Source organism: Rhinoderma darwinii, unplaced genomic scaffold, assembly GCF_050947455.1.
Source record: "Rhinoderma darwinii isolate aRhiDar2 unplaced genomic scaffold, aRhiDar2.hap1 Scaffold_2648, whole genome shotgun sequence".
Lineage (NCBI taxonomy): Eukaryota > Metazoa > Chordata > Amphibia > Anura > Rhinodermatidae > Rhinoderma > Rhinoderma darwinii.
The window spans coordinates 1-24167 of record NW_027462943.1 but is presented as its reverse complement, the minus strand read 5'-3'; the positions used below and the strand labels follow the sequence as shown (position 1 = coordinate 24167).

Genomic DNA, 24167 nt, shown 5'->3' with positions numbered 1-24167 from the left:
AAATGGATTTTTAGAACAGGGAGATGGAAATAGAGCTTGCTCTGTCCACTCCACGCATTGACCTGGTATTGCAGTATTTCCAGGACCGGTGCACCCTTTCCTTATGTGTTGACTAAAAGCAGATTCCAAAAGTGTTTTTTGTCTTTGCTATTGTTTCTGTCTTTCTGAAGGGATCTCCCCTTTTAATCCCATTATTTCAACACCTGTTGGACAATGCATGAGTGATAATGAGCTCATTGATTAAATGCAATTAATGAATAGATTGCCACCTCTTGTTGTGTGTCGTCTGTGTTTCTGTGTTTCCGGCATTTCACATTGGAACACCTCATTCACCTTCCTTGTCTTCTCTCCGCCCTCCCTTTTAGGTAAGTTAAAGAGCTGCACCTGAGCCAGCCACTGATTGATTGATTGATTGATTGATTGATTGATTGATGCAGCACAACAGTCAAATAGTGGAGTGGAGTAGGGGAACAGCAAACAGCCAATAAAGCAGCCCGCCCGCTCGCCTGCCCGCCACAATGGACCTACCTGTGTACACTAGATGGATGTGATGGAATGTACTGTCGTCCCTACATTTCAAGAAGAAGTAAGAATTGCAGTTGCAACAAAGCCTTGCTTGCCTACAAAGAGAGCAGCAATTTGGATTTGTTACTATGTTACCTAGAAGAATAACAAACTGTGCAAGGATGGAGGTTGTAGGAGCAAGGAGAAGTTGTCTGTAAAGTTGGTGGATGCCTATTTTCCATTTTGCAGTCCCTTGTCTCCCTCTTGTGGCCTCCTGGAGGCAACTAGCTGTGCAAAAAAAAGACAGCCTGGCGGCCGGCTGTTGCAGTGTTGCCCTCTCAGGCAACACTGAGTGACTGACTGAGCCTCACCGTCTTATATAAAGTTCAGACGGAACTTTGCACGTGTCATAGTGGAGCCCTCAGGATTCCAGAGCCAGCTTTCTGACATCATAATGGGGCCTCAGAGATAAAAGCCTGGGCCCAGGCAGTGTTGGTCAGTGCTGCTCAGCAGGCAGCACTGGACTGGACTGGATTACAGCTGATACAAGGTGTGAAGGAACAAGGGGTGGCTGTGGGCATGCACTTGCTGCCGCTGCCAGTGTTTATCTGCATGGCAGCAGGGCATTTGGGCGTTGCCAGGAAGGCGTTTTTATGTAGATTCCTCCTCTTTCAGCACTGCATTGTGGTGCAAGCAAAAGAAGCAAATCCTGTCTGGCTTCCTCTCCGGCCTTTATTCACCTCCCGTGTAGCTGTGAGTGTGTGAGCCTGCAGGGCCCCATGGAATTGCCTAGAAGTAGGCTGAATCGCTGCAAGGGCTGAACAGCAGTATCGGGCAGGCTCGGGCAACGCGCGGCCCGTTCGGGTTATCGCTTCTCGGCCTTTTGGCTAAGATCAAGTGTAGTATCTGTTCTTATCAGTTTAATATCTGATACGTCCCCTATCTGGGGACCATATATTAAATGGATTTTTAGAACAGGGAGATGGAAATAGAGCTTGCTCTGTCCACTCCACGCATTGACCTGGTATTGCAGTATTTCCAGGACCGGTGCACCCTTTCCTTATGTGTTGACTAAAAGCAGATTCCAAAAGTGTTTTTTGTCTTTGCTATTGTTTCTGTCTTTCTGAAGGGATCTCCCCTTTTAATCCCATTATTTCAACACCTGTTGGACAATGCATGAGTGATAATGAGCTCATTGATTAAATGCAATTAATGAATAGATTGCCACCTCTTGTTGTGTGTCGTCTGTGTTTCTGTGTTTCCGGCATTTCACATTGGAACACCTCATTCACCTTCCTTGTCTTCTCTCCGCCCTCCCTTTTAGGTAAGTTAAAGAGCTGCACCTGAGCCAGCCACTGATTGATTGATTGATTGATTGATTGATTGATTGATTGATTGATTGATTGATTGATGCAGCACAACAGTCAAATAGTGGAGTGGTGTAGGGGAACAGCAAACAGCCAATAAAGCAGCCCGCCCGCTCGCCTGCCCGCCACAATGGACCTACCTGTGTACACTAGATGGATGTGATGGAATGTACTGTCGTCCCTACATTTCAAGAAGAAGTAAGAATTGCAGTTGCAACAAAGCCTTGCTTGCCTACAAAGAGAGCAGCAATTTGGATTTGTTACTATGTTACCTAGAAGAATAACAAACTGTGCAAGGATGGAGGTTGTAGGAGCAAGGAGAAGTTGTCTGTAAAGTTGGTGGATGCCTATTTTCCATTTTGCAGTCCCTTGTCTCCCTCTTGTGGCCTCCTGGAGGCAACTAGCTGTGCAAAAAAAAGACAGCCTGGCGGCCGGCTGTTGCAGTGTTGCCCTCTCAGGCAACACTGAGTGACTGACTGAGCCTCACCGTCTTATATAAAGTTCAGACGGAACTTTGCACGTGTCATAGTGGAGCCCTCAGGATTCCAGAGCCAGCTTTCTGACATCATAATGGGGCCTCAGAGATAAAAGCCTGGGCCCAGGCAGTGTTGGTCAGTGCTGCTCAGCAGGCAGCACTGGACTGGACTGGATTACAGCTGATACAAGGTGTGAAGGAACAAGGGGTGGCTGTGGGCATGCACTTGCTGCCGCTGCCAGTGTTTATCTGCATGGCAGCAGGGCATTTGGGCGTTGCCAGGAAGGCGTTTTTATGTAGATTCCTCCTCTTTCAGCACTGCATTGTGGTGCAAGCAAAAGAAGCAAATCCTGTCTGGCTTCCTCTCCGGCCTTTATTCACCTCCCGTGTAGCTGTGAGTGTGTGAGCCTGCAGGGCCCCATGGAATTGCCTAGAAGTAGGCTGAATCGCTGCAAGGGCTGAACAGCAGTATCGGGCAGGCTCGGGCAACGCGCGGCCCGTTCGGGTTATCGCTTCTCGGCCTTTTGGCTAAGATCAAGTGTAGTATCTGTTCTTATCAGTTTAATATCTGATACGTCCCCTATCTGGGGACCATATATTAAATGGATTTTTAGAACAGGGAGATGGAAATAGAGCTTGCTCTGTCCACTCCACGCATTGACCTGGTATTGCAGTATTTCCAGGACCGGTGCACCCTTTCCTTATGTGTTGACTAAAAGCAGATTCCAAAAGTGTTTTGTGTCTTTGCTATTGTTTCTGTCTTTCTGAAGGGATCTCCCCTTTTAATCCCATTATTTCAACACCTGTTGGACAATGCATGAGTGATAATGAGCTCATTGATTAAATGCAATTAATGAATAGATTGCCACCTCTTGTTGTGTGTCGTCTGTGTTTCTGTGTTTCCGGCATTTCACATTGGAACACCTCATTCACCTTCCTTGTCTTCTCTCCGCCCTCCCTTTTAGGTAAGTTAAAGAGCTGCACCTGAGCCAGCCACTGATTGATTGATTGATTGATTGATTGATTGATTGATTGATTGATTGATTGATTGATTGATGCAGCACAACAGTCAAATAGTGGAGTGGAGTAGGGGAACAGCAAACAGCCAATAAAGCAGCCCGCCCGCTCGCCTGCCCGCCACAATGGACCTACCTGTGTACACTAGATGGATGTGATGGAATGTACTGTCGTCCCTACATTTCAAGAAGAAGTAAGAATTGCAGTTGCAACAAAGCCTTGCTTGCCTACAAAGAGAGCAGACATTTTGGATTTGTTACTATGTTACCTAGAAGAATAACAAACTGTGCAAGGATGGAGGTTGTAGGAGCAAGGAGAAGTTGTCTGTAAAGTTGGTGGATGCCTATTTTCCATTTTGCAGTCCCTTGTCTCCCTCTTGTGGCCTCCTGGAGGCAACTAGCTGTGCAAAAAAAAGACAGCCTGGCGGCCGGCTGTTGCAGTGTTGCCCTCTCAGGCAACACTGAGAGACTGACTGAGCCTCACCGTCTTATATAAAGTTCAGACGGAACTTTGCACGTGTCATAGTGGAGCCCTCAGGATTCCAGAGCCAGCTTTCTGACATCATAATGGGGCCTCAGAGATAAAAGCCTGGGCCCAGGCAGTGTTGGTCAGTGCTGCTCAGCAGGCAGCACTGGACTGGACTGGATTACAGCTGATACAAGGTGTGAAGGAACAAGGGGTGGCTGTGGGCATGCACTTGCTGCCGCTGCCAGTGTTTATCTGCATGGCAGCAGGGCATTTGGGCGTTGCCAGGAAGGCGTTTTTATGTAGATTCCTCCTCTTTCAGCACTGCATTGTGGTGCAAGCAAAAGAAGCAAATCCTGTCTGGCTTCCTCTCCGGCCTTTATTCACCTCCCGTGTAGCTGTGAGTGTGTGAGCCTGCAGGGCCCCATGGAATTGCCTAGAAGTAGGCTGAATCGCTGCAAGGGCTGAACAGCAGTATCGGGCAGGCTCGGGCAACGCGCGGCCCGTTCGGGTTATCGCTTCTCGGCCTTTTGGCTAAGATCAAGTGTAGTATCTGTTCTTATCAGTTTAATATCTGATACGTCCCCTATCTGGGGACCATATATTAAATGGATTTTTAGAACAGGGAGATGGAAATAGAGCTTGCTCTGTCCACTCCACGCATTGACCTGGTATTGCAGTATTTCCAGGACCGGTGCACCCTTTCCTTATGTGTTGACTAAAAGCAGATTCCAAAAGTGTTTTTTGTCTTTGCTATTGTTTCTGTCTTTCTGAAGGGATCTCCCCTTTTAATCCCATTATTTCAACACCTGTTGGACAATGCATGAGTGATAATGAGCTCATTGATTAAATGCAATTAATGAATAGATTGCCACCTCTTGTTGTGTGTCGTCTGTGTTTCTGTGTTTCCGGCATTTCACATTGGAACACCTCATTCACCTTCCTTGTCTTCTCTCCGCCCTCCCTTTTAGGTAAGTTAAAGAGCTGCACCTGAGCCAGCCACTGATTGATTGATTGATTGATTGATTGATTGATTGATTGATTGATTGATTGATGCAGCACAACAGTCAAATAGTGGAGTGGAGTAGGGGAACAGCAAACAGCCAATAAAGCAGCCCGCCCGCTCGCCTGCCCGCCACAATGGACCTACCTGTGTACACTAGATGGATGTGATGGAATGTACTGTCGTCCCTACATTTCAAGAAGAAGTAAGAATTGCAGTTGCAACAAAGCCTTGCTTGCCTACAAAGAGAGCAGCAATTTGGATTTGTTACTATGTTACCTAGAAGAATAACAAACTGTGCAAGGATGGAGGTTGTAGGAGCAAGGAGAAGTTGTCTGTAAAGTTGGTGGATGCCTATTTTCCATTTTGCAGTCCCTTGTCTCCCTCTTGTGGCCTCCTGGAGGCAACTAGCTGTGCAAAAAAAAGACAGCCTGGCGGCCGGCTGTTGCAGTGTTGCCCTCTCAGGCAACACTGAGTGACTGACTGAGCCTCACCGTCTTATATAAAGTTCAGACGGAACTTTGCACGTGTCATAGTGGAGCCCTCAGGATTCCAGAGCCAGCTTTCTGACATCATAATGGGGCCTCAGAGATAAAAGCCTGGGCCCAGGCAGTGTTGGTCAGTGCTGCTCAGCAGGCAGCACTGGACTGGACTGGATTACAGCTGATACAAGGTGTGAAGGAACAAGGGGTGGCTGTGGGCATGCACTTGCTGCCGCTGCCAGTGTTTATCTGCATGGCAGCAGGGCATTTGGGCGTTGCCAGGAAGGCGTTTTTATGTAGATTCCTCCTCTTTCAGCACTGCATTGTGGTGCAAGCAAAAGAAGCAAATCCTGTCTGGCTTCCTCACCGGCCTTTATTCACCTCCCGTGTAGCTGTGAGTGTGTGAGCCTGCAGGGCCCCATGGAATTGCCTAGAAGTAGGCTGAATCGCTGCAAGGGCTGAACAGCAGTATCGGGCAGGCTCGGGCAACGCGCGGCCCGTTCGGGTTATCGCTTCTCGGCCTTTTGGCTAAGATCAAGTGTAGTATCTGTTCTTATCAGTTTAATATCTGATACGTCCCCTATCTGGGGACCATATATTAAATGGATTTTTAGAACAGGGAGATGGAAATAGAGCTTGCTCTGTCCACTCCACGCATTGACCTGGTATTGCAGTATTTCCAGGACCGGTGCACCCTTTCCTTATGTGTTGACCAAAAGCAGATTCCAAAAGTGTTTTTTGTCTTTGCTATTGTTTCTGTCTTTCTGAAGGGATCTCCCCTTTTAATCCCATTATTTCAACACCTGTTGGACAATGCATGAGTGATAATGAGCTCATTGATTAAATGCAATTAATGAATAGATTGCCACCTCTTGTTGTGTGTCGTCTGTGTTTCTGTGTTTCCGGCATTTCACATTGGAACACCTCATTCACCTTCCTTGTCTTCTCTCCGCCCTCCCTTTTAGGTAAGTTAAAGAGCTGCACCTGAGCCAGCCACTGATTGATTGATTGATTGATTGATTGATTGATTGATTGATTGATTGATTGATTGATTGATTGATTGATTGATTGATTGATGCAGCACAACAGTCAAATAGTGGAGTGGAGTAGGGGAACAGCAAACAGCCAATAAAGCAGCCCGCCCGCTCGCCTGCCCGCCACAATGGACCTACCTGTGTACACTAGATGGATGTGATGGAATGTACTGTCGTCCCTACATTTCAAGAAGAAGTAAGAATTGCAGTTGCAACAAAGCCTTGCTTGCCTACAAAGAGAGCAGCAATTTGGATTTGTTACTATGTTACCTAGAAGAATAACAAACTGTGCAAGGATGGAGGTTGTAGGAGCAAGGAGAAGTTGTCTGTAAAGTTGGTGGATGCCTATTTTCCATTTTGCAGTCCCTTGTCTCCCTCTTGTGGCCTCCTGGAGGCAACTAGCTGTGCAAAAAAAAGACAGCCTGGCGGCCGGCTGTTGCAGTGTTGCCCTCTCAGGCAACACTGAGTGACTGACTGAGCCTCACCGTCTTATATAAAGTTCAGACGGAACTTTGCACGTGTCATAGTGGAGCCCTCAGGATTCCAGAGCCAGCTTTCTGACATCATAATGGGGCCTCAGAGATAAAAGCCTGGGCCCAGGCAGTGTTGGTCAGTGCTGCTCAGCAGGCAGCACTGGACTGGACTGGATTACAGCTGATACAAGGTGTGAAGGAACAAGGGGTGGCTGTGGGCATGCACTTGCTGCCGCTGCCAGTGTTTATCTGCATGGCAGCAGGGCATTTGGGCGTTGCCAGGAAGGCGTTTTTATGTAGATTCCTCCTCTTTCAGCACTGCATTGTGGTGCAAGCAAAAGAAGCAAATCCTGTCTGGCTTCCTCTCCGGCCTTTATTCACCTCCCGTGTAGCTGTGAGTGTGTGAGCCTGCAGGGCCCCATGGAATTGCCTAGAAGTAGGCTGAATCGCTGCAAGGGCTGAACAGCAGTATCGGGCAGGCTCGGGCAACGCGCGGCCCATTCGGGTTATCGCTTCTCGGCCTTTTGGCTAAGATCAAGTGTAGTATCTGTTCTTATCAGTTTAATATCTGATACGTCCCCTATCTGGGGACCATATATTAAATGGATTTTTAGAACAGGGAGATGGAAATAGAGCTTGCTCTGTCCACTCCACGCATTGACCTGGTATTGCAGTATTTCCAGGACCGGTGCACCCTTTCCTTATGTGTTGACTAAAAGCAGATTCCAAAAGTGTTTTTTGTCTTTGCTATTGTTTCTGTCTTTCTGAAGGGATCTCCCCTTTTAATCCCATTATTTCAACACCTGTTGGACAATGCATGAGTGATAATGAGCTCATTGATTAAATGCAATTAATGAATAGATTGCCACCTCTTGTTGTGTGTCGTCTGTGTTTCTGTGTTTCCGGCATTTCACATTGGAACACCTCATTCACCTTCCTTGTCTTCTCTCCGCCCTCCCTTTTAGGTAAGTTAAAGAGCTGCACCTGAGCCAGCCACTGATTGATTGATTGATTGATTGATTGATTGATTGATTGATTGATTGATTGATGCAGCACAACAGTCAAATAGTGGAGTGGAGTAGGGGAACAGCAAACAGCCAATAAAGCAGCCCGCCCGCTCGCCTGCCCGCCACAATGGACCTACCTGTGTACACTAGATGGATGTGATGGAATGTACTGTCGTCCCTACATTTCAAGAAGAAGTAAGAATTGCAGTTGCAACAAAGCCTTGCTTGCCTACAAAGAGAGCAGCAATTTGGATTTGTTACTATGTTACCTAGAAGAATAACAAACTGTGCAAGGATGGAGGTTGTAGGAGCAAGGAGAAGTTGTCTGTAAAGTTGGTGGATGCCTATTTTCCATTTTGCAGTCCCTTGTCTCCCTCTTGTGGCCTCCTGGAGGCAACTAGCTGTGCAAAAAAAAGACAGCCTGGCGGCCGGCTGTTGCAGTGTTGCCCTCTCAGGCAACACTGAGTGACTGACTGAGCCTCACCGTCTTATATAAAGTTCAGACGGAACTTTGCACGTGTCATAGTGGAGCCCTCAGGATTCCAGAGCCAGCTTTCTGACATCATAATGGGGCCTCAGAGATAAAAGCCTGGGCCCAGGCAGTGTTGGTCAGTGCTGCTCAGCAGGCAGCACTGGACTGGACTGGATTACAGCTGATACAAGGTGTGAAGGAACAAGGGGTGGCTGTGGGCATGCACTTGCTGCCGCTGCCAGTGTTTATCTGCATGGCAGCAGGGCATTTGGGCGTTGCCAGGAAGGCGTTTTTATGTAGATTCCTCCTCTTTCAGCACTGCATTGTGGTGCAAGCAAAAGAAGCAAATCCTGTCTGGCTTCCTCTCCGGCCTTTATTCACCTCCCGTGTAGCTGTGAGTGTGTGAGCCTGCAGGGCCCCATGGAATTGCCTAGAAGTAGGCTGAATCGCTGCAAGGGCTGAACAGCAGTATCGGGCAGGCTCGGGCAACGCGCGGCCCGTTCGGGTTATCGCTTCTCGGCCTTTTGGCTAAGATCAAGTGTAGTATCTGTTCTTATCAGTTTAATATCTGATACGTCCCCTATCTGGGGACCATATATTAAATGGATTTTTAGAACAGGGAGATGGAAATAGAGCTTGCTCTGTCCACTCCACGCATTGACCTGGTATTGCAGTATTTCCAGGACCGGTGCACCCTTTCCTTATGTGTTGACTAAAAGCAGATTCCAAAAGTGTTTTTTGTCTTTGCTATTGTTTCTGTCTTTCTGAAGGGATCTCCCCTTTTAATCCCATTATTTCAACACCTGTTGGACAATGCATGAGTGATAATGAGCTCATTGATTAAATGCAATTAATGAATAGATTGCCACCTCTTGTTGTGTGTCGTCTGTGTTTCTGTGTTTCCGGCATTTCACATTGGAACACCTCATTCACCTTCCTTGTCTTCTCTCCGCCCTCCCTTTTAGGTAAGTTAAAGAGCTGCACCTGAGCCAGCCACTGATTGATTGATTGATTGATTGATTGATTGATTGATTGATTGATTGATTGATGCAGCACAACAGTCAAATAGTGGAGTGGAGTAGGGGAACAGCAAACAGCCAATAAAGCAGCCCGCCCGCTCGCCTGCCCGCCACAATGGACCTACCTGTGTACACTAGATGGATGTGATGGAATGTACTGTCGTCCCTACATTTCAAGAAGAAGTAAGAATTGCAGTTGCAACAAAGCCTTGCTTGCCTACAAAGAGAGCAGCAATTTGGATTTGTTACTATGTTACCTAGAAGAATAACAAACTGTGCAAGGATGGAGGTTGTAGGAGCAAGGAGAAGTTGTCTGTAAAGTTGGTGGATGCCTATTTTCCATTTTGCAGTCCCTTGTCTCCCTCTTGTGGCCTCCTGGAGGCAACTAGCTGTGCAAAAAAAAGACAGCCTGGCGGCCGGCTGTTGCAGTGTTGCCCTCTCAGGCAACACTGAGTGACTGACTGAGCATCACCGTCTTATATAAAGTTCAGACGGAACTTTGCACGTGTCATAGTGGAGCCCTCAGGATTCCAGAGCCAGCTTTCTGACATCATAATGGGGCCTCAGAGATAAAAGCCTGGGCCCAGGCAGTGTTGGTCAGTGCTGCTCAGCAGGCAGCACTGGACTGGACTGGATTACAGCTGATACAAGGTGTGAAGGAACAAGGGGTGGCTGTGGGCATGCACTTGCTGCCGCTGCCAGTGTTTATCTGCATGGCAGCAGGGCATTTGGGCGTTGCCAGGAAGGCGTTTTTATGTAGATTCCTCCTCTTTCAGCACTGCATTGTGGTGCAAGCAAAAGAAGCAAATCCTGTCTGGCTTCCTCTCCGGCCTTTATTCACCTCCCGTGTAGCTGTGAGTGTGTGAGCCTGCAGGGCCCCATGGAATTGCCTAGAAGTAGGCTGAATCGCTGCAAGGGCTGAACAGCAGTATCGGGCAGGCTCGGGCAACGCGCGGCCCGTTCGGGTTATCGCTTCTCGGCCTTTTGGCTAAGATCAAGTGTAGTATCTGTTCTTATCAGTTTAATATCTGATACGTCCCCTATCTGGGGACCATATATTAAATGGATTTTTAGAACAGGGAGATGGAAATAGAGCTTGCTCTGTCCACTCCACGCATTGACCTGGTATTGCAGTATTTCCAGGACCGGTGCACCCTTTCCTTATGTGTTGACTAAAAGCAGATTCCAAAAGTGTTTTTTGTCTTTGCTATTGTTTCTGTCTTTCTGAAGGGATCTCCCCTTTTAATCCCATTATTTCAACACCTGTTGGACAATGCATGAGTGATAATGAGCTCATTGATTAAATGCAATTAATGAATAGATTGCCACCTCTTGTTGTGTGTCGTCTGTGTTTCTGTGTTTCCGGCATTTCACATTGGAACACCTCATTCACCTTCCTTGTCTTCTCTCCGCCCTCCCTTTTAGGTAAGTTAAAGAGCTGCACCTGAGCCAGCCACTGATTGATTGATTGATTGATTGATTGATTGATTGATTGATTGATTGATTGATTGATGCAGCACAACAGTCAAATAGTGGAGTGGAGTAGGGGAACAGCAAACAGCCAATAAAGCAGCCCGCCCGCTCGCCTGCCCGCCACAATGGACCTACCTGTGTACACTAGATGGATGTGATGGAATGTACTGTCGTCCCTACATTTCAAGAAGAAGTAAGAATTGCAGTTGCAACAAAGCCTTGCTTGCCTACAAAGAGAGCAGCAATTTGGATTTGTTACTATGTTACCTAGAAGAATAACAAACTGTGCAAGGATGGAGGTTGTAGGAGCAAGGAGAAGTTGTCTGTAAAGTTGGTGGATGCCTATTTTCCATTTTGCAGTCCCTTGTCTCCCTCTTGTGGCCTCCTGGAGGCAACTAGCTGTGCAAAAAAAAGACAGCCTGGCGGCCGGCTGTTGCAGTGTTGCCCTCTCAGGCAACACTGAGTGACTGACTGAGCCTCACCGTCTTATATAAAGTTCAGACGGAACTTTGCACGTGTCATAGTGGAGCCCTCAGGATTCCAGAGCCAGCTTTCTGACATCATAATGGGGCCTCAGAGATAAAAGCCTGGGCCCAGGCAGTGTTGGTCAGTGCTGCTCAGCAGGCAGCACTGGACTGGACTGGATTACAGCTGATACAAGGTGTGAAGGAACAAGGGGTGGCTGTGGGCATGCACTTGCTGCCGCTGCCAGTGTTTATCTGCATGGCAGCAGGGCATTTGGGCGTTGCCAGGAAGGCGTTTTTATGTAGATTCCTCCTCTTTCAGCACTGCATTGTGGTGCAAGCAAAAGAAGCAAATCCTGTCTGGCTTCCTCTCCGGCCTTTATTCACCTCCCGTGTAGCTGTGAGTGTGTGAGCCTGCAGGGCCCCATGGAATTGCCTAGAAGTAGGCTGAATCGCTGCAAGGGCTGAACAGCAGTATCGGGCAGGCTCGGGCAACGCGCGGCCCGTTCGGGTTATCGCTTCTCGGCCTTTTGGCTAAGATCAAGTGTAGTATCTGTTCTTATCAGTTTAATATCTGATACGTCCCCTATCTGGGGACCATATATTAAATGGATTTTTAGAACAGGGAGATGGAAATAGAGCTTGCTCTGTCCACTCCACGCATTGACCTGGTATTGCAGTATTTCCAGGACCGGTGCACCCTTTCCTTATGTGTTGACTAAAAGCAGATTCCAAAAGTGTTTTTTGTCTTTGCTATTGTTTCTGTCTTTCTGAAGGGATCTCCCCTTTTAATCCCATTATTTCAACACCTGTTGGACAATGCATGAGTGATAATGAGCTCATTGATTAAATGCAATTAATGAATAGATTGCCACCTCTTGTTGTGTGTCGTCTGTGTTTCTGTGTTTCCGGCATTTCACATTGGAACACCTCATTCACCTTCCTTGTCTTCTCTCCGCCCTCCCTTTTAGGTAAGTTAAAGAGCTGCACCTGAGCCAGCCACTGATTGATTGATTGATTGATTGATTGATTGATTGATGCAGCACAACAGTCAAATAGTGGAGTGGAGTAGGGGAACAGCAAACAGCCAATAAAGCAGCCCGCCCGCTCGCCTGTCCGCCACAATGGACCTACCTGTGTACACTAGATGGATGTGATGGAATGTACTGTCGTCCCTACATTTCAAGAAGAAGTAAGAATTGCAGTTGCAACAAAGCCTTGCTTGCCTACAAAGAGAGCAGCAATTTGGATTTGTTACTATGTTACCTAGAAGAATAACAAACTGTGCAAGGATGGAGGTTGTAGGAGCAAGGAGAAGTTGTCTGTAAAGTGTGTGGATGCCTATTTTCCATTTTGCAGTCCCTTGTCTCGCTCTTGTGGCCTCCTGGAGGCAACTAGCTGTGCAAAAAAAAGACAGCCTGGCGGCCGGCTGTTGCAGTGTTGCCCTCTCAGGCAACACTGAGTGACTGACTGAGCCTCACCGTCTTATATAAAGTTCAGACGGAACTTTGCACGTGTCATAGTGGAGCCCTCAGGATTCCAGAGCCAGCTTTCTGACATCATAATGGGGCCTCAGAGATAAAAGCCTGGGCCCAGGCAGTGTTGGTCAGTGCTGCTCAGCAGGCAGCACTGGACTGGACTGGATTACAGCTGATACAAGGTGTGAAGGAACAAGGGGTGGCTGTGGGCATGCACTTGCTGCCGCTGCCAGTGTTTATCTGCATGGCAGCAGGGCATTTGGGCGTTGCCAGGAAGGCGTTTTTATGTAGATTCCTCCTCTTTCAGCACTGCATTGTGGTGCAAGCAAAAGAAGCAAATCCTGTCTGGCTTCCTCTCCGGCCTTTATTCACCTCCCGTGTAGCTGTGAGTGTGTGAGCCTGCAGGGCCCCATGGAATTGCCTAGAAGTAGGCTGAATCGCTGCAAGGGCTGAACAGCAGTATCGGGCAGGCTCGGGCAACGCGCGGCCCGTTCGGGTTATCGCTTCTCGGCCTTTTGGCTAAGATCAAGTGTAGTATCTGTTCTTATCAGTTTAATATCTGATACGTCCCCTATCTGAGGACCATATATTAAATGGATTTTTAGAACAGGGAGATGGAAATAGAGCTTGCTCTGTCCACTCCACGCATTGACCTGGTATTGCAGTATTTCCAGGACCGGTGCACCCTTTCCTTATGTGTTGACTAAAAGCAGATTCCAAAAGTGTTTTTTGTCTTTGCTATTGTTTCTGTCTTTCTGAAGGGATCTCCCCTTTTAATCCCATTATTTCAACACCTGTTGGACAATGCATGAGTGATAATGAGCTCATTGATTAAATGCAATTAATGAATAGATTGCCACCTCTTGTTGTGTGTCGTCTGTGTTTCTGTGTTTCCGGCATTTCACATTGGAACACCTCATTCACCTTCCTTGTCTTCTCTCCGCCCTCCCTTTTAGGTAAGTTAAAGAGCTGCACCTGAGCCAGCCACTGATTGATTGATTGATTGATTGATTGATTGATTGATTGATGCAGCACAACAGTCAAATAGTGGAGTGGAGTAGGGGAACAGCAAACAGCCAATAAAGCAGCCCGCCCGCTCGCCTGTCCGCCACAATGGACCTACCTGTGTACACTAGATGGATGTGATGGAATGTACTGTCGTCCCTACATTTCAAGAAGAAGTAAGAATTGCAGTTGCAACAAAGCCTTGCTTGCCTACAAAGAGAGCAGCAATTTGGATTTGTTACTATGTTACCTAGAAGAATAACAAACTGTGCAAGGATGGAGGTTGTAGGAGCAAGGAGAAGTTGTCTGTAAAGTGTGTGGATGCCTATTTTCCATTTTGCAGTCCCTTGTCTCGCTCTTGTGGCCTCCTGGAGGCAACTAGCTGTGCAAAAAAAAGACAGCCTGGCGGCCGGCTGTTGCAGTGTTGCCCTCTCAGGCAACACTGAGTGACTGACTGAGCCTCACCGTCTTATATAAAGTTCAGACGGAACTTTGCACGTGTCATAGTGGAGCCCTCAGGATTCCAGAGCCAGCTTTCTGACATCATAATGGGGCCTCAGAGATAAAAGCCTGGGCCCAGGCAGTGTTGGTCAGTGCTGCTCAGCAGGCAGCACTGGACTGGACTGGATTACAGCTGATACAAGGTGTGAAGGAACAAGGGGTGGCTGTGGGCATGCACTTGCTGCCGCTGCCAGTGTTTATCTGCATGGCAGCAGGGCATTTGGGCGTTGCCAGGAAGGCGTTTTTATGTAGATTCCTCCTCTTTCAGCACTGCATTGTGGTGCAAGCAAAAGAAGCAAATCCTGTCTGGCTTCCTCTCCGGCCTTTATTCACCTCCCGTGTAGCTGTGAGTGTGTGAGCCTGCAGGGCCCCATGGAATTGCCTAGAAGTAGGCTGAATCGCTGCAAGGGCTGAACAGCAGTATCGGGCAGGCTCGGGCAACGCGCGGCCCGTTCGGGTTATCGCTTCTCGGCCTTTTGGCTAAGATCAAGTGTAGTATCTGTTCTTATCAGTTTAATATCTGATACGTCCCCTATCTGAGGACCATATATTAAATGGATTTTTAGAACAGGGAGATGGAAATAGAGCTTGCTCTGTCCACTCCACGCATTGACCTGGTATTGCAGTATTTCCAGGACCGGTGCACCCTTTCCTTATGTGTTGACTAAAAGCAGATTCCAAAAGTGTTTTTTGTCTTTGCTATTGTTTCTGTCTTTCTGAAGGGATCTCCCCTTTTAATCCCATTATTTCAACACCTGTTGGACAATGCATGAGTGATAATGAGCTCATTGATTAAATGCAATTAATGAATAGATTGCCACCTCTTGTTGTGTGTCGTCTGTGTTTCTGTGTTTCCGGCATTTCACATTGGAACACCTCATTCACCTTCCTTGTCTTCTCTCCGCCCTCCCTTTTAGGTAAGTTAAAGAGCTGCACCTGAGCCAGCCACTGATTGATTGATTGATTGATTGATTGATTGATTGATTGATTGATTGATTGATTGATGCAGCACAACAGTCAAATAGTGGAGTGGAGTAGGGGAACAGCAAACAGCCAATAAAGCAGCCCGCCCGCTCGCCTGCCCGCCACAATGGACCTACCTGTGTACACTAGATGGATGTGATGGAATGTACTGTCGTCCCTACATTTCAAGAAGAAGTAAGAATTGCAGTTGCAACAAAGCCTTGCTTGCCTACAAAGAGAGCAGCAATTTGGATTTGTTACTATGTTACCTAGAAGAATAACAAACTGTGCAAGGATGGAGGTTGTAGGAGCAAGGAGAAGTTGTCTGTAAAGTTGGTGGATGCCTATTTTCCATTTTGCAGTCCCTTGTCTCCCTCTTGTGGCCTCCTGGAGGCAACTAGCTGTGCAAAAAAAAGACAGCCTGGCGGCCGGCTGTTGCAGTGTTGCCCTCTCAGGCAACACTGAGTGACTGACTGAGCCTCACCGTCTTATATAAAGTTCAGACGGAACTTTGCACGTGTCATAGTGGAGCCCTCAGGATTCCAGAGCCAGCTTTCTGACATCATAATGGGGCCTCAGAGATAAAAGCCTGGGCCCAGGCAGTGTTGGTCAGTGCTGCTCAGCAGGCAGCACTGGACTGGACTGGATTACAGCTGATACAAGGTGTGAAGGAACAAGGGGTGGCTGTGGGCATGCACTTGCTGCCGCTGCCAGTGTTTATCTGCATGGCAGCAGGGCATTTGGGCGTTGCCAGGAAGGCGTTTTTATGTAGATTCCTCCTCTTTCAGCACTGCATTGTGGTGCAAGCAAAAGAAGCAAATCCTGTCTGGCTTCCTCTCCGGCCTTTATTCACCTCCCGTGTAGCTGTGAGTGTGTGAGCCTGCAGGGCCCCATGGAATTGCCTAGAAGTAGGCTGAATCGCTGCAAGGGCTGAACGGCAGTATCGGGCAGGCTCGGGCAACGCGCGGCCCGTTCGGGTTATCGCTTCTCGGCCTTTTGGCTAAGATCAAGTGTAGTATCTGTTCTTATCAGTTTAATATCTGATACGTCCCCTATCTGGGGACCATATATTAAATGGATTTTTAGAACAGGGAGATGGAAATAGAGCTTGCTCTGTCCACTCCACGCATTGACCTGGTATTGCAGTATTTCCAGGACCGGTGCACCCTTTCCTTATGTGTTGACTAAAAGCAGATTCCAAAAGTGTTTTTTGTCTTTGCTATTGTTTCTGTCTTTCTGAAGGGATCTCCCCTTTTAATCCCATTATTTCAACACCTGTTGGACAATGCATGAGTGATAATGAGCTCATTGATTAAATGCAATTAATGAATAGATTGCCACCTCTTGTTGTGTGTCGTCTGTGTTTCTGTGTTTCCGGCATTTCACATTGGAACACCTCATTCACCTTCCTTGTCTTCTCTCCGCCCTCCCTTTTAGGTAAGTTAAAGAGCTGCACCTGAGCCAGCCACTGATTGATTGATTGATTGATTGATTGATTGATTGATTGATTGATTGATGCAGCACAACAGTCAAATAGTGGAGTGGAGTAGGGGAACAGCAAACAGCCAATAAAGCAGCCCGCCCGCTCGCCTGCCCGCCACAATGGACCTACCTGTGTACACTAGATGGATGTGATGGAATGTACTGTCGTCCCTACATTTCAAGAAGAAGTAAGAATTGCAGTTGCAACAAAGCCTTGCTTGCCTACAAAGAGAGCAGCAATTTGGATTTGTTACTATGTTACCTAGAAGAATAACAAACTGTGCAAGGATGGAGGTTGTAGGAGCAAGGAGAAGTTGTCTGTAAAGTTGGTGGATGCCTATTTTCCATTTTGCAGTCCCTTGTCTCCCTCTTGTGGCCTCCTGGAGGCAACTAGCTGTGCAAAAAAAAGACAGCCTGGCGGCCGGCTGTTGCAGTGTTGCCCTCTCAGGCAACACTGAGTGACTGACTGAGCCTCACCGTCTTATATAAAGTTCAGACGGAACTTTGCACGTGTCATAGTGGAGCCCTCAGGATTCCAGAGCCAGCTTTCTGACATCATAATGGGGCCTCAGAGATAAAAGCCTGGGCCCAGGCAGTGTTGGTCAGTGCTGCTCAGCAGGCAGCACTGGACTGGACTGGATTACAGCTGATACAAGGTGTGAAGGAACAAGGGGTGGCTGTGGGCATGCACTTGCTGCCGCTGCCAGTGTTTATCTGCATGGCAGCAGGGCATTTGGGCGTTGCCAGGAAGGCGTTTTTATGTAGATTCCTCCTCTTTCAGCACTGCATTGTGGTGCAAGCAAAAGAAGCAAATCCTGTCTGGCTTCCTCTCCGGCCTTTATTCACCTCCCGTGTAGCTGTGAGTGTGTGAGCCTGCAGGGCCCCATGGAATTGCCTAGAAGTAGGCTGAATCGCTGCAAGGGCTGAACAGCAGTATCGGGCAGGCTCGGGCAACGCGCGGCCCGTTCGGGTTATCGCTTCTCGGCCTTTTGGCTAAGATCAAGTGTAGTATCTGTTCTTATCAGTTTAATATCTGATACGTCCCCTATCTGGGGACCATATATTAACCCCTTAACGCTCCATGACCTACTATTAGGTCATGCTAACTATAGCGTTCGCGCTCAGTGACCTAATAGTAGGTCATGGAGTAAACACGGCGCCGTTCGCGCGGCGCGCGTTCACGAGCTGTGACAGCTGCTGTTTCCGACAGCAGACTATCACAGCTCAATGTGCCGGGACCCGTTACGATGGTCCCGCCTCGCCGATCGCCGCTATTGGTCAGTCAGTGACTAACTGACCAATAACGGCGATCTCTCCCTTCACTTCCTCTTCTGACCTCACATCCTGCCGCAACCGCCCTGAACGCCTCTGTTGGAGTTAGCGAGGCGTTCGGAGCGGTTGTGAAAGAGAGGAGAGAAGATAAAGAGTGCTAAAAAGTGAAAAAAAAGTTAAAAAACAAACTTTTTTTGCTTCCCACCTCCCCAATCCACTACCCAAACTACCCGAACCTGTACCCTTCGTCCTAGTGTTCCCCCCACGTTTTTGGTCAGTGATCTCCTATCACTGACCACTTGTTAGTCTTCAGGACCACATTTCTGGTCCCTGGGGATTTTTTTTTGATTTTTTTTCTTTATAAAACAATATAAAACAAAAAAATATATAAAAATTTAAAAAAAAAAAAAAAAAGGGCAGTTTAGAAAATTTTGACAATTTAACTTTTAGTTAGTTTAGTATTAGGGTTAGTTAGTGTCAGGGAACCATCCCAAAGCGTAGTTAGGTATAGCGTCAGGGAATTTAGCGTCAGGAATCCGTCACCGTAGGTAGATCTAGCGTTAGGGATCCATCACCGTAGTTAGGTTTAGCATCAGGGAAGCTTGGAATAATTTAGATAGGTTTAGTGTCAGGTACCCGTCACCGTAGTTAGGTTTAGTGTTAGGGAAGCTCGGTATAATCTAGTTAGATTTAGTGTCAGGGAAAAGTCGCCGTAGTTAGGTTTAGTCTCAGGGAAGTTCAAATAAAATCTAGTTAGGTTTAGTGTTAGGTACCCTCGCCCCAGTTAGGTTTAGTGTCAGGGAAGCCCACTTGTTCTATAAAAACAAATTTTTTGGCTAGTTTAGGTAGCAGCCTATTGCTCCAAACAACCATGTCCCAACGGACATTTAGTGCCGAAGAGGCATATTCATTTCTTGCCTCCGACACAGAGTCGTCGGGTGGTGAGACTCTGTTCTATTTATCCACCTCCTCATCCAGTGATGAAGAGGAGGAGGAACCCCCTAGGAGACGCTCCAGGACCACCACTGCAGTTGTAGCCCCCGAGCGAAGTGACCCCTCCGAAGTTGTAACCCCCGAGCGAAGTGACCCAATTTGGATACCCACACCAGATATTTATGAGCCCCAAATCCCCGAGTACACGGGAAACCCGGGGATCAAATTTAATACGGCAGGGCTTAGTGAGATGGACATTTTCAAGAAGTTCTTCACTGATGAATTTATAGAGCTAATGGTCTCCCAGACTAATTTATATGCCCAACAGTATATAACAAAGAACCCCACATCGTTTTATGCCCAGTCCCACAGGTGGACCCCTGTAGATGCAGCAGAGTTGGGCAAGTTCTGGGGACTTCATTTGAACATGGGGCTTCTGAAAAAGCCGTCCATTAGGACCTACTGGAGCACGGACATCCTATACCACACCCCGATGTACCGTATGGCCATGTCCAGGATGCGTTATGAGGCAATACTTCGCTTCTTGCATTATACGGATAATGAGCAGTGCCCACCCCGAGATGACCCCAGTTTTGACCGTTTGTACAAACTGAGACCCCTGTTAGACCATTTCAGTGCCCGGTTTGCCCAAGCATACACCCCCGAGAAGTGTATTTCTATAGATGAGTCCCTGGTACATTTTAAAGGGAGGCTTCAATTCCGCCAGTACCTGCCGAATAAGAGGGCAAGGTATGGCGTGAAGATGTATAAGCTGTGTGAGAGTGCATCAGGGTATACATATAAATTCAGGATATATGAAGGGAAGGACAGCAGTATTCAGCCCCCAGAATGCCCCCCCTTACTGGGAATTAATGGAAAAATTGTGTGGGATTTGGTGCACCCACTGCTGGACCAGGGTTACCACCTCTACCTGGATAATTTTTATACCAGCGTCCCACTCTTCAAGTGCCTCGCTTCCAGAAATACTGTGGCATGCGGCACTGCTAGAAAAAATATGAGAGGCCTCCCTAAAACACTGCTTGGGCAAACACTCAGAAGGGGTGAGAGCAGGGCACATTCTAGCAGCAACTTATTGTGTGTCAAGTACAAGGACAAGAGAGATGTCCTTGTATTGACAACAATACATGGCCACACCAGCACCCATGTACCAGTACGAGGTACCAGTACAGAGACCCCCAAACCAGACTGCATCCTGGACTACAATAGGTACATGGGAGGGGTGGACTTGTCAGATCAAGTCCTGAAGCCCTACAGCGCCATGCGCAAATCGCGGGTGTGGTATAAGAAGCTGGCCGTGCACATCATACAGATGGCATTGTACAATGCGTACGTGCTACATCGATGTGCAGGCCAGAGGGGAACTTTCCTGGAATTTCAAGAGGTGGTTATAAAAAATCTAATCTTTAGGGACCAGGAAGGGGGGGCACCCAGTACTTCTGGAAGCGAGGCCACACGCATCGTACCAGGGCAACACTTTCCAGGAGAAGTTCCCCAAACCGGTGGAAAGGGAAAGAGTCAAAAGAGGTGCAGAGTCTGCTATAAGAGGGGGATAAGGAAGAACACAATATACCAATGTGACACGTGTCCCGAAAAACCAGGGCTCTGTATAAAAGATTGTTTTAAAATGTATCATACATCCCTTGATTTTTAATTTACCCTGATGCACTCCGCACAGCTTACCCCCCTCATCTTTCCCTTCTGAGCCCTGCCGTATGCCCAGGCAGCTGATAACAGCCACATGTAGGGTATTGCCGTACCCAGGAGAACCCACATTACAATTTAAGGGGTGTATATCTCCGGTGGCGCATGCTGGGCACACTATATCGGAGACTGACATGCCATATATATATATAAAATTGCAAATCTCACACTGCACCATCTGCTGCGCATTATCTTTTACACAGTACCTGTGGGGTCAAAATGCTCACTACACCTCTAGATGAATGTCTTAAGGGGTGCAGTTTTTAAAATGGGGTCACTTCTCGGGGGTTTCAACTGTACTGGTACCTCAGGGGCTTCTGCATACATGACTTAGCACCAGAAAAGCTTCAGTAGGCCAAATGGTGGTCCTTCCCTTCTAAGCCCTGCCATGTGCCCAGGCAGCTGATAACAGCCACATGTAGGGTATTGCCGTACCCAGGAGAACCCACATTACAATTTAAGGGGTGTATATCTCCGGTGGCGCATGCTGGGCACACTATATCGGAGACTGACATGCCATATATATATATAAAATTGCAAATCTCACACTGCACCATCTGCTGCGCATTATCTTTTACACAGTACCTGTGGGGTCAAAATGCTCACTACACCTCTAGATGAATGTCTTAAGGGGTGTAGTTTTTAAAATGGGGTCACTTCTCGGGGGTTTCAACTGTACTGGTACCTCAGGGGCTTCTGCATATATGACTTAGCACCAGAAAAGCTTCAGTAGGCCAAATGGTGGTCCTTTCCTTCTGAGCCCTCCCATGGGCCCAAACGGCAGTTTATCACCACAAATGCGGTATTGCCGCAATCAGGACAAATTGGGCAACAAAATGGGGTATGTTGTTCCCTGTGAAAATAAGAAATTTTGATCAAAAATGACATATTTTTGGAAAAAATATCATTTTTTTCATTTCACAGCCCAATTCAAATAGGTGCTGTGAAAAAACTGTGCAGTAAAAATGATAACAAAAACCATAAATGAATTCCTTGAGGGGTGTAGTTTCCAAAATGGGGTCACTTCTGGTGGGTTTCCATTGCTTTGATACCTCTGGGGCTCTGCAAATGCGACATGGCAACCGAAAACCAATCCAGCAAAATCTGGACTCCAACAAACACATAGCGCTCCTTTCCTTCTGAGCCCTCCCATGAGCCCAAACGGCAGTTTATCACCACAAATGCGGTATTGCCGCACTCAGGACAAATTGGGCAACAAAATGGGGTATGTTGTTCCCTGTGAAAATAAGGAATTTTGATCAAAAATGACATATTTTTGGAAAAAATATAATTTTTTTCATTTCACAGCCCAATTCAAATAGGTGCTGTGAAAAAACTGTGCGGTAAAAATGATAACAAAAACCATAAATGAATTCCTTGAGGGGTGTAGTTTCCAAAATGGGGTCACTTCTGGTGGGTTTCCATTGCTTTGATACCTCTGGGGCTCTGCAAATGCGACATGGCAACCGAAAACCAATCCAGCAAAATCTGGACTCCAACAAACACATAGCGCTCCTTTCCTTCTGAGCCCTCCCATGAGCCCAAACGGCAGTTTATCACCACAAATGGGGTATTGCCGCACTCAGGACAAATTGGGCAACAAAATGGGGTATGTTGTTCCCTGTGAAAATAAGAAATTTTGATCAAAAATGACATAATTTTGGAAAAAATATCATTTTTTTCATTTCACAGCCCAATTCAAATAGGTGCTGTGAAAAAACTGTGCGGTAAAAATGATAACAAAAACCATAAATGAATTCCTTGAGGGGTGTAGTTTCCAAAATGGGGTCACTTCTGGTGGGTTTCCATTGCTTTGATACCTCTGGGGCTCTGCAAATGCGACATGGCAACCGAAAACCAATCCAGCAAAATCTGGACTCCAACAAACACATAGCGCTCCTTTCCTTCTGAGCCCTCCCATGAGCCCAAACGGCAGTTTATCACCACAAATGGGGTATTGCCGCACTCAGGACAAATTGGGCAACAAAATGGGGTATGTTGTTCCCTGTGAAAATAAGAAATTTTGATCAAAAATGACATAATTTTGGAAAAAATATCATTTTTTTCATTTCACAGCCCAATTCAAATAGGTGCTGTGAAAAAACTGTGCGGTCAAAATGATAACAAAAACCATAAATGAATTCCTTGAGGGGTGTAGTTTCCAAAATGGGGTCACTTCTGGTGGGTTTCCATTGCTTTGATACCTCTGGGGCTCTGCAAATGCGACATGGCAACCGAAAACCAATCCAGCAAAATCTGGACTCCAACAAACACATAGCGCTCCTTTCCTTCTGAGCCCTCCCATGAGCCCAAACGGCAGTTTATCACCACAAATGGGGTATTGCCGCACTCAGGACAAATTGGGCAACAAAATGGGGTATGTTGTTCCCTGTGAAAATAAGAAATTTTGATCAAAAATGACATAATTTTGGAAAAAATATCATTTTTTTCATTTCACAGCCCAATTCAAATAGGTGCTGTGAAAAAACTGTGCGGTCAAAATGATAACAAAAACCATAAATGAATTCCTTGAGGGGTGTAGTTTCCAAAATGGGGTCACTTCTGGTGGGTTTCCATTGCTTTGATACCTCTGGGGCTCTGCAAATGCGACATGGCAACCGAAAACCAATCCAGCAAAATCTGGACTCCAACAAACACATAGCGCTCCTTTCCTTCTGAGCCCTCCCATGGGCCCAAACGGCAGTTTATCACCACAAATGGGGTATTGCCGCACTCAGGACAAATTGGGCAACAAAATGGGGTATGTTGTTCCCTGTAAAAATAAGAAATTTTGATCAAAAATGACATATTTTTGGAAAAAATATCATTTTTTTCATTTCACAGCCCAATTCAAATAGATGCTGTGAAAAAACTGTGCGGTCAAAATGATAACAAAAACCATAAATGAATTCCTTGAAGGGTGTAGTTTCCAAAATGGGTTCACTTCTGGTGGGTTTCCATTGCTTTGATACCTCAACACCGCTTCAAACCTGGCATGCTGCCTAAAATATATTCTAATAAAAAAGAGGCCTCAAAATGCACTAGGTGCTTCTTTGCTTCTAGGGCTTGTGTTTTAGTCTACGAGAACACTAGAGCCACATGTGGGACATTTCTAAAAACTGCAGAATCTGGACAATACATATTTAGTAGTATTTCTCTGGTAAAACCTTCTCTGTTACTGAAAAAAATTGAATAAATGTAAAAATTCAGCAGAAAAAATGAAATTTGAAAATTTCACCTCCAATTTGCTTTAATTCCTGTGAAATGCCTGAAGGGTTAAAAAACTTTCTATATGCTGTTTTGAATACTTTGAGGGGTCTAGTTTTTAAAATGGGGTGTTTTATGGGGGTTTCTAATACATAGGCCCCTCAAATCCACTTCAGAACTGAACTGGTACCTTCAAAAAAAGGCTTTTGAAATTTTCTTAAAAATATGAGAAATTGCTGTTTACGTTCTAAGCCTTGTAACGCTCAAGAAAAATAAAATAATGTTCAAAAAACGATGCCAATCTAAAGTAGACATATGGGAAATGTGAACTAGTAACTATTTTGGGTGG

General features: G+C 46.7%; 11 non-coding genes and 2 pseudogenes across 11 annotated transcripts; all 13 read left to right on the top strand.

Annotated features, from left to right (window-relative positions):
- LOC142703248 (U2 spliceosomal RNA) lies at nt 1–99 on the top strand (annotated as a pseudogene; the record flags this gene model as incomplete).
- Nucleotides 100–1371: 1272 nt separating this feature from the next.
- On the top strand, nt 1372–1562 carry LOC142703244 (U2 spliceosomal RNA). Its single transcript, XR_012867463.1, has one exon. It is a non-coding gene; the product is annotated as a U2 spliceosomal RNA (small nuclear RNA).
- A 1292-nt stretch (nt 1563–2854) lies between these two features.
- On the top strand, nt 2855–3045 carry LOC142703243 (U2 spliceosomal RNA). The gene has a single exon (XR_012867462.1). It is a non-coding gene; the product is annotated as a U2 spliceosomal RNA (small nuclear RNA).
- A 1297-nt stretch (nt 3046–4342) lies between these two features.
- On the top strand, nt 4343–4533 carry LOC142703242 (U2 spliceosomal RNA). Its single transcript, XR_012867461.1, has one exon. It is a non-coding gene; the product is annotated as a U2 spliceosomal RNA (small nuclear RNA).
- Nucleotides 4534–5821: 1288 nt separating this feature from the next.
- On the top strand, nt 5822–6012 carry LOC142703240 (U2 spliceosomal RNA). The gene has a single exon (XR_012867460.1). It is a non-coding gene; the product is annotated as a U2 spliceosomal RNA (small nuclear RNA).
- Nucleotides 6013–7328: 1316 nt separating this feature from the next.
- On the top strand, nt 7329–7519 carry LOC142703253 (U2 spliceosomal RNA). The gene has a single exon (XR_012867469.1). It is a non-coding gene; the product is annotated as a U2 spliceosomal RNA (small nuclear RNA).
- Nucleotides 7520–8807: 1288 nt separating this feature from the next.
- LOC142703251 (U2 spliceosomal RNA) lies at nt 8808–8998 on the top strand. The gene has a single exon (XR_012867468.1). It is a non-coding gene; the product is annotated as a U2 spliceosomal RNA (small nuclear RNA).
- A 1288-nt stretch (nt 8999–10286) lies between these two features.
- On the top strand, nt 10287–10477 carry LOC142703250 (U2 spliceosomal RNA). The gene has a single exon (XR_012867467.1). It is a non-coding gene; the product is annotated as a U2 spliceosomal RNA (small nuclear RNA).
- Nucleotides 10478–11769: 1292 nt separating this feature from the next.
- LOC142703249 (U2 spliceosomal RNA) lies at nt 11770–11960 on the top strand. The gene has a single exon (XR_012867466.1). It is a non-coding gene; the product is annotated as a U2 spliceosomal RNA (small nuclear RNA).
- A 1272-nt stretch (nt 11961–13232) lies between these two features.
- On the top strand, nt 13233–13423 carry LOC142703246 (U2 spliceosomal RNA). The gene has a single exon (XR_012867465.1). It is a non-coding gene; the product is annotated as a U2 spliceosomal RNA (small nuclear RNA).
- A 1276-nt stretch (nt 13424–14699) lies between these two features.
- On the top strand, nt 14700–14890 carry LOC142703245 (U2 spliceosomal RNA). The gene has a single exon (XR_012867464.1). It is a non-coding gene; the product is annotated as a U2 spliceosomal RNA (small nuclear RNA).
- A 1292-nt stretch (nt 14891–16182) lies between these two features.
- LOC142703239 (U2 spliceosomal RNA) lies at nt 16183–16373 on the top strand. Its single transcript, XR_012867459.1, has one exon. It is a non-coding gene; the product is annotated as a U2 spliceosomal RNA (small nuclear RNA).
- A 1284-nt stretch (nt 16374–17657) lies between these two features.
- On the top strand, nt 17658–17757 carry LOC142703247 (U2 spliceosomal RNA; annotated as a pseudogene).
- The last annotated feature ends 6410 nt before the right edge of the window (nt 17758–24167 follow it).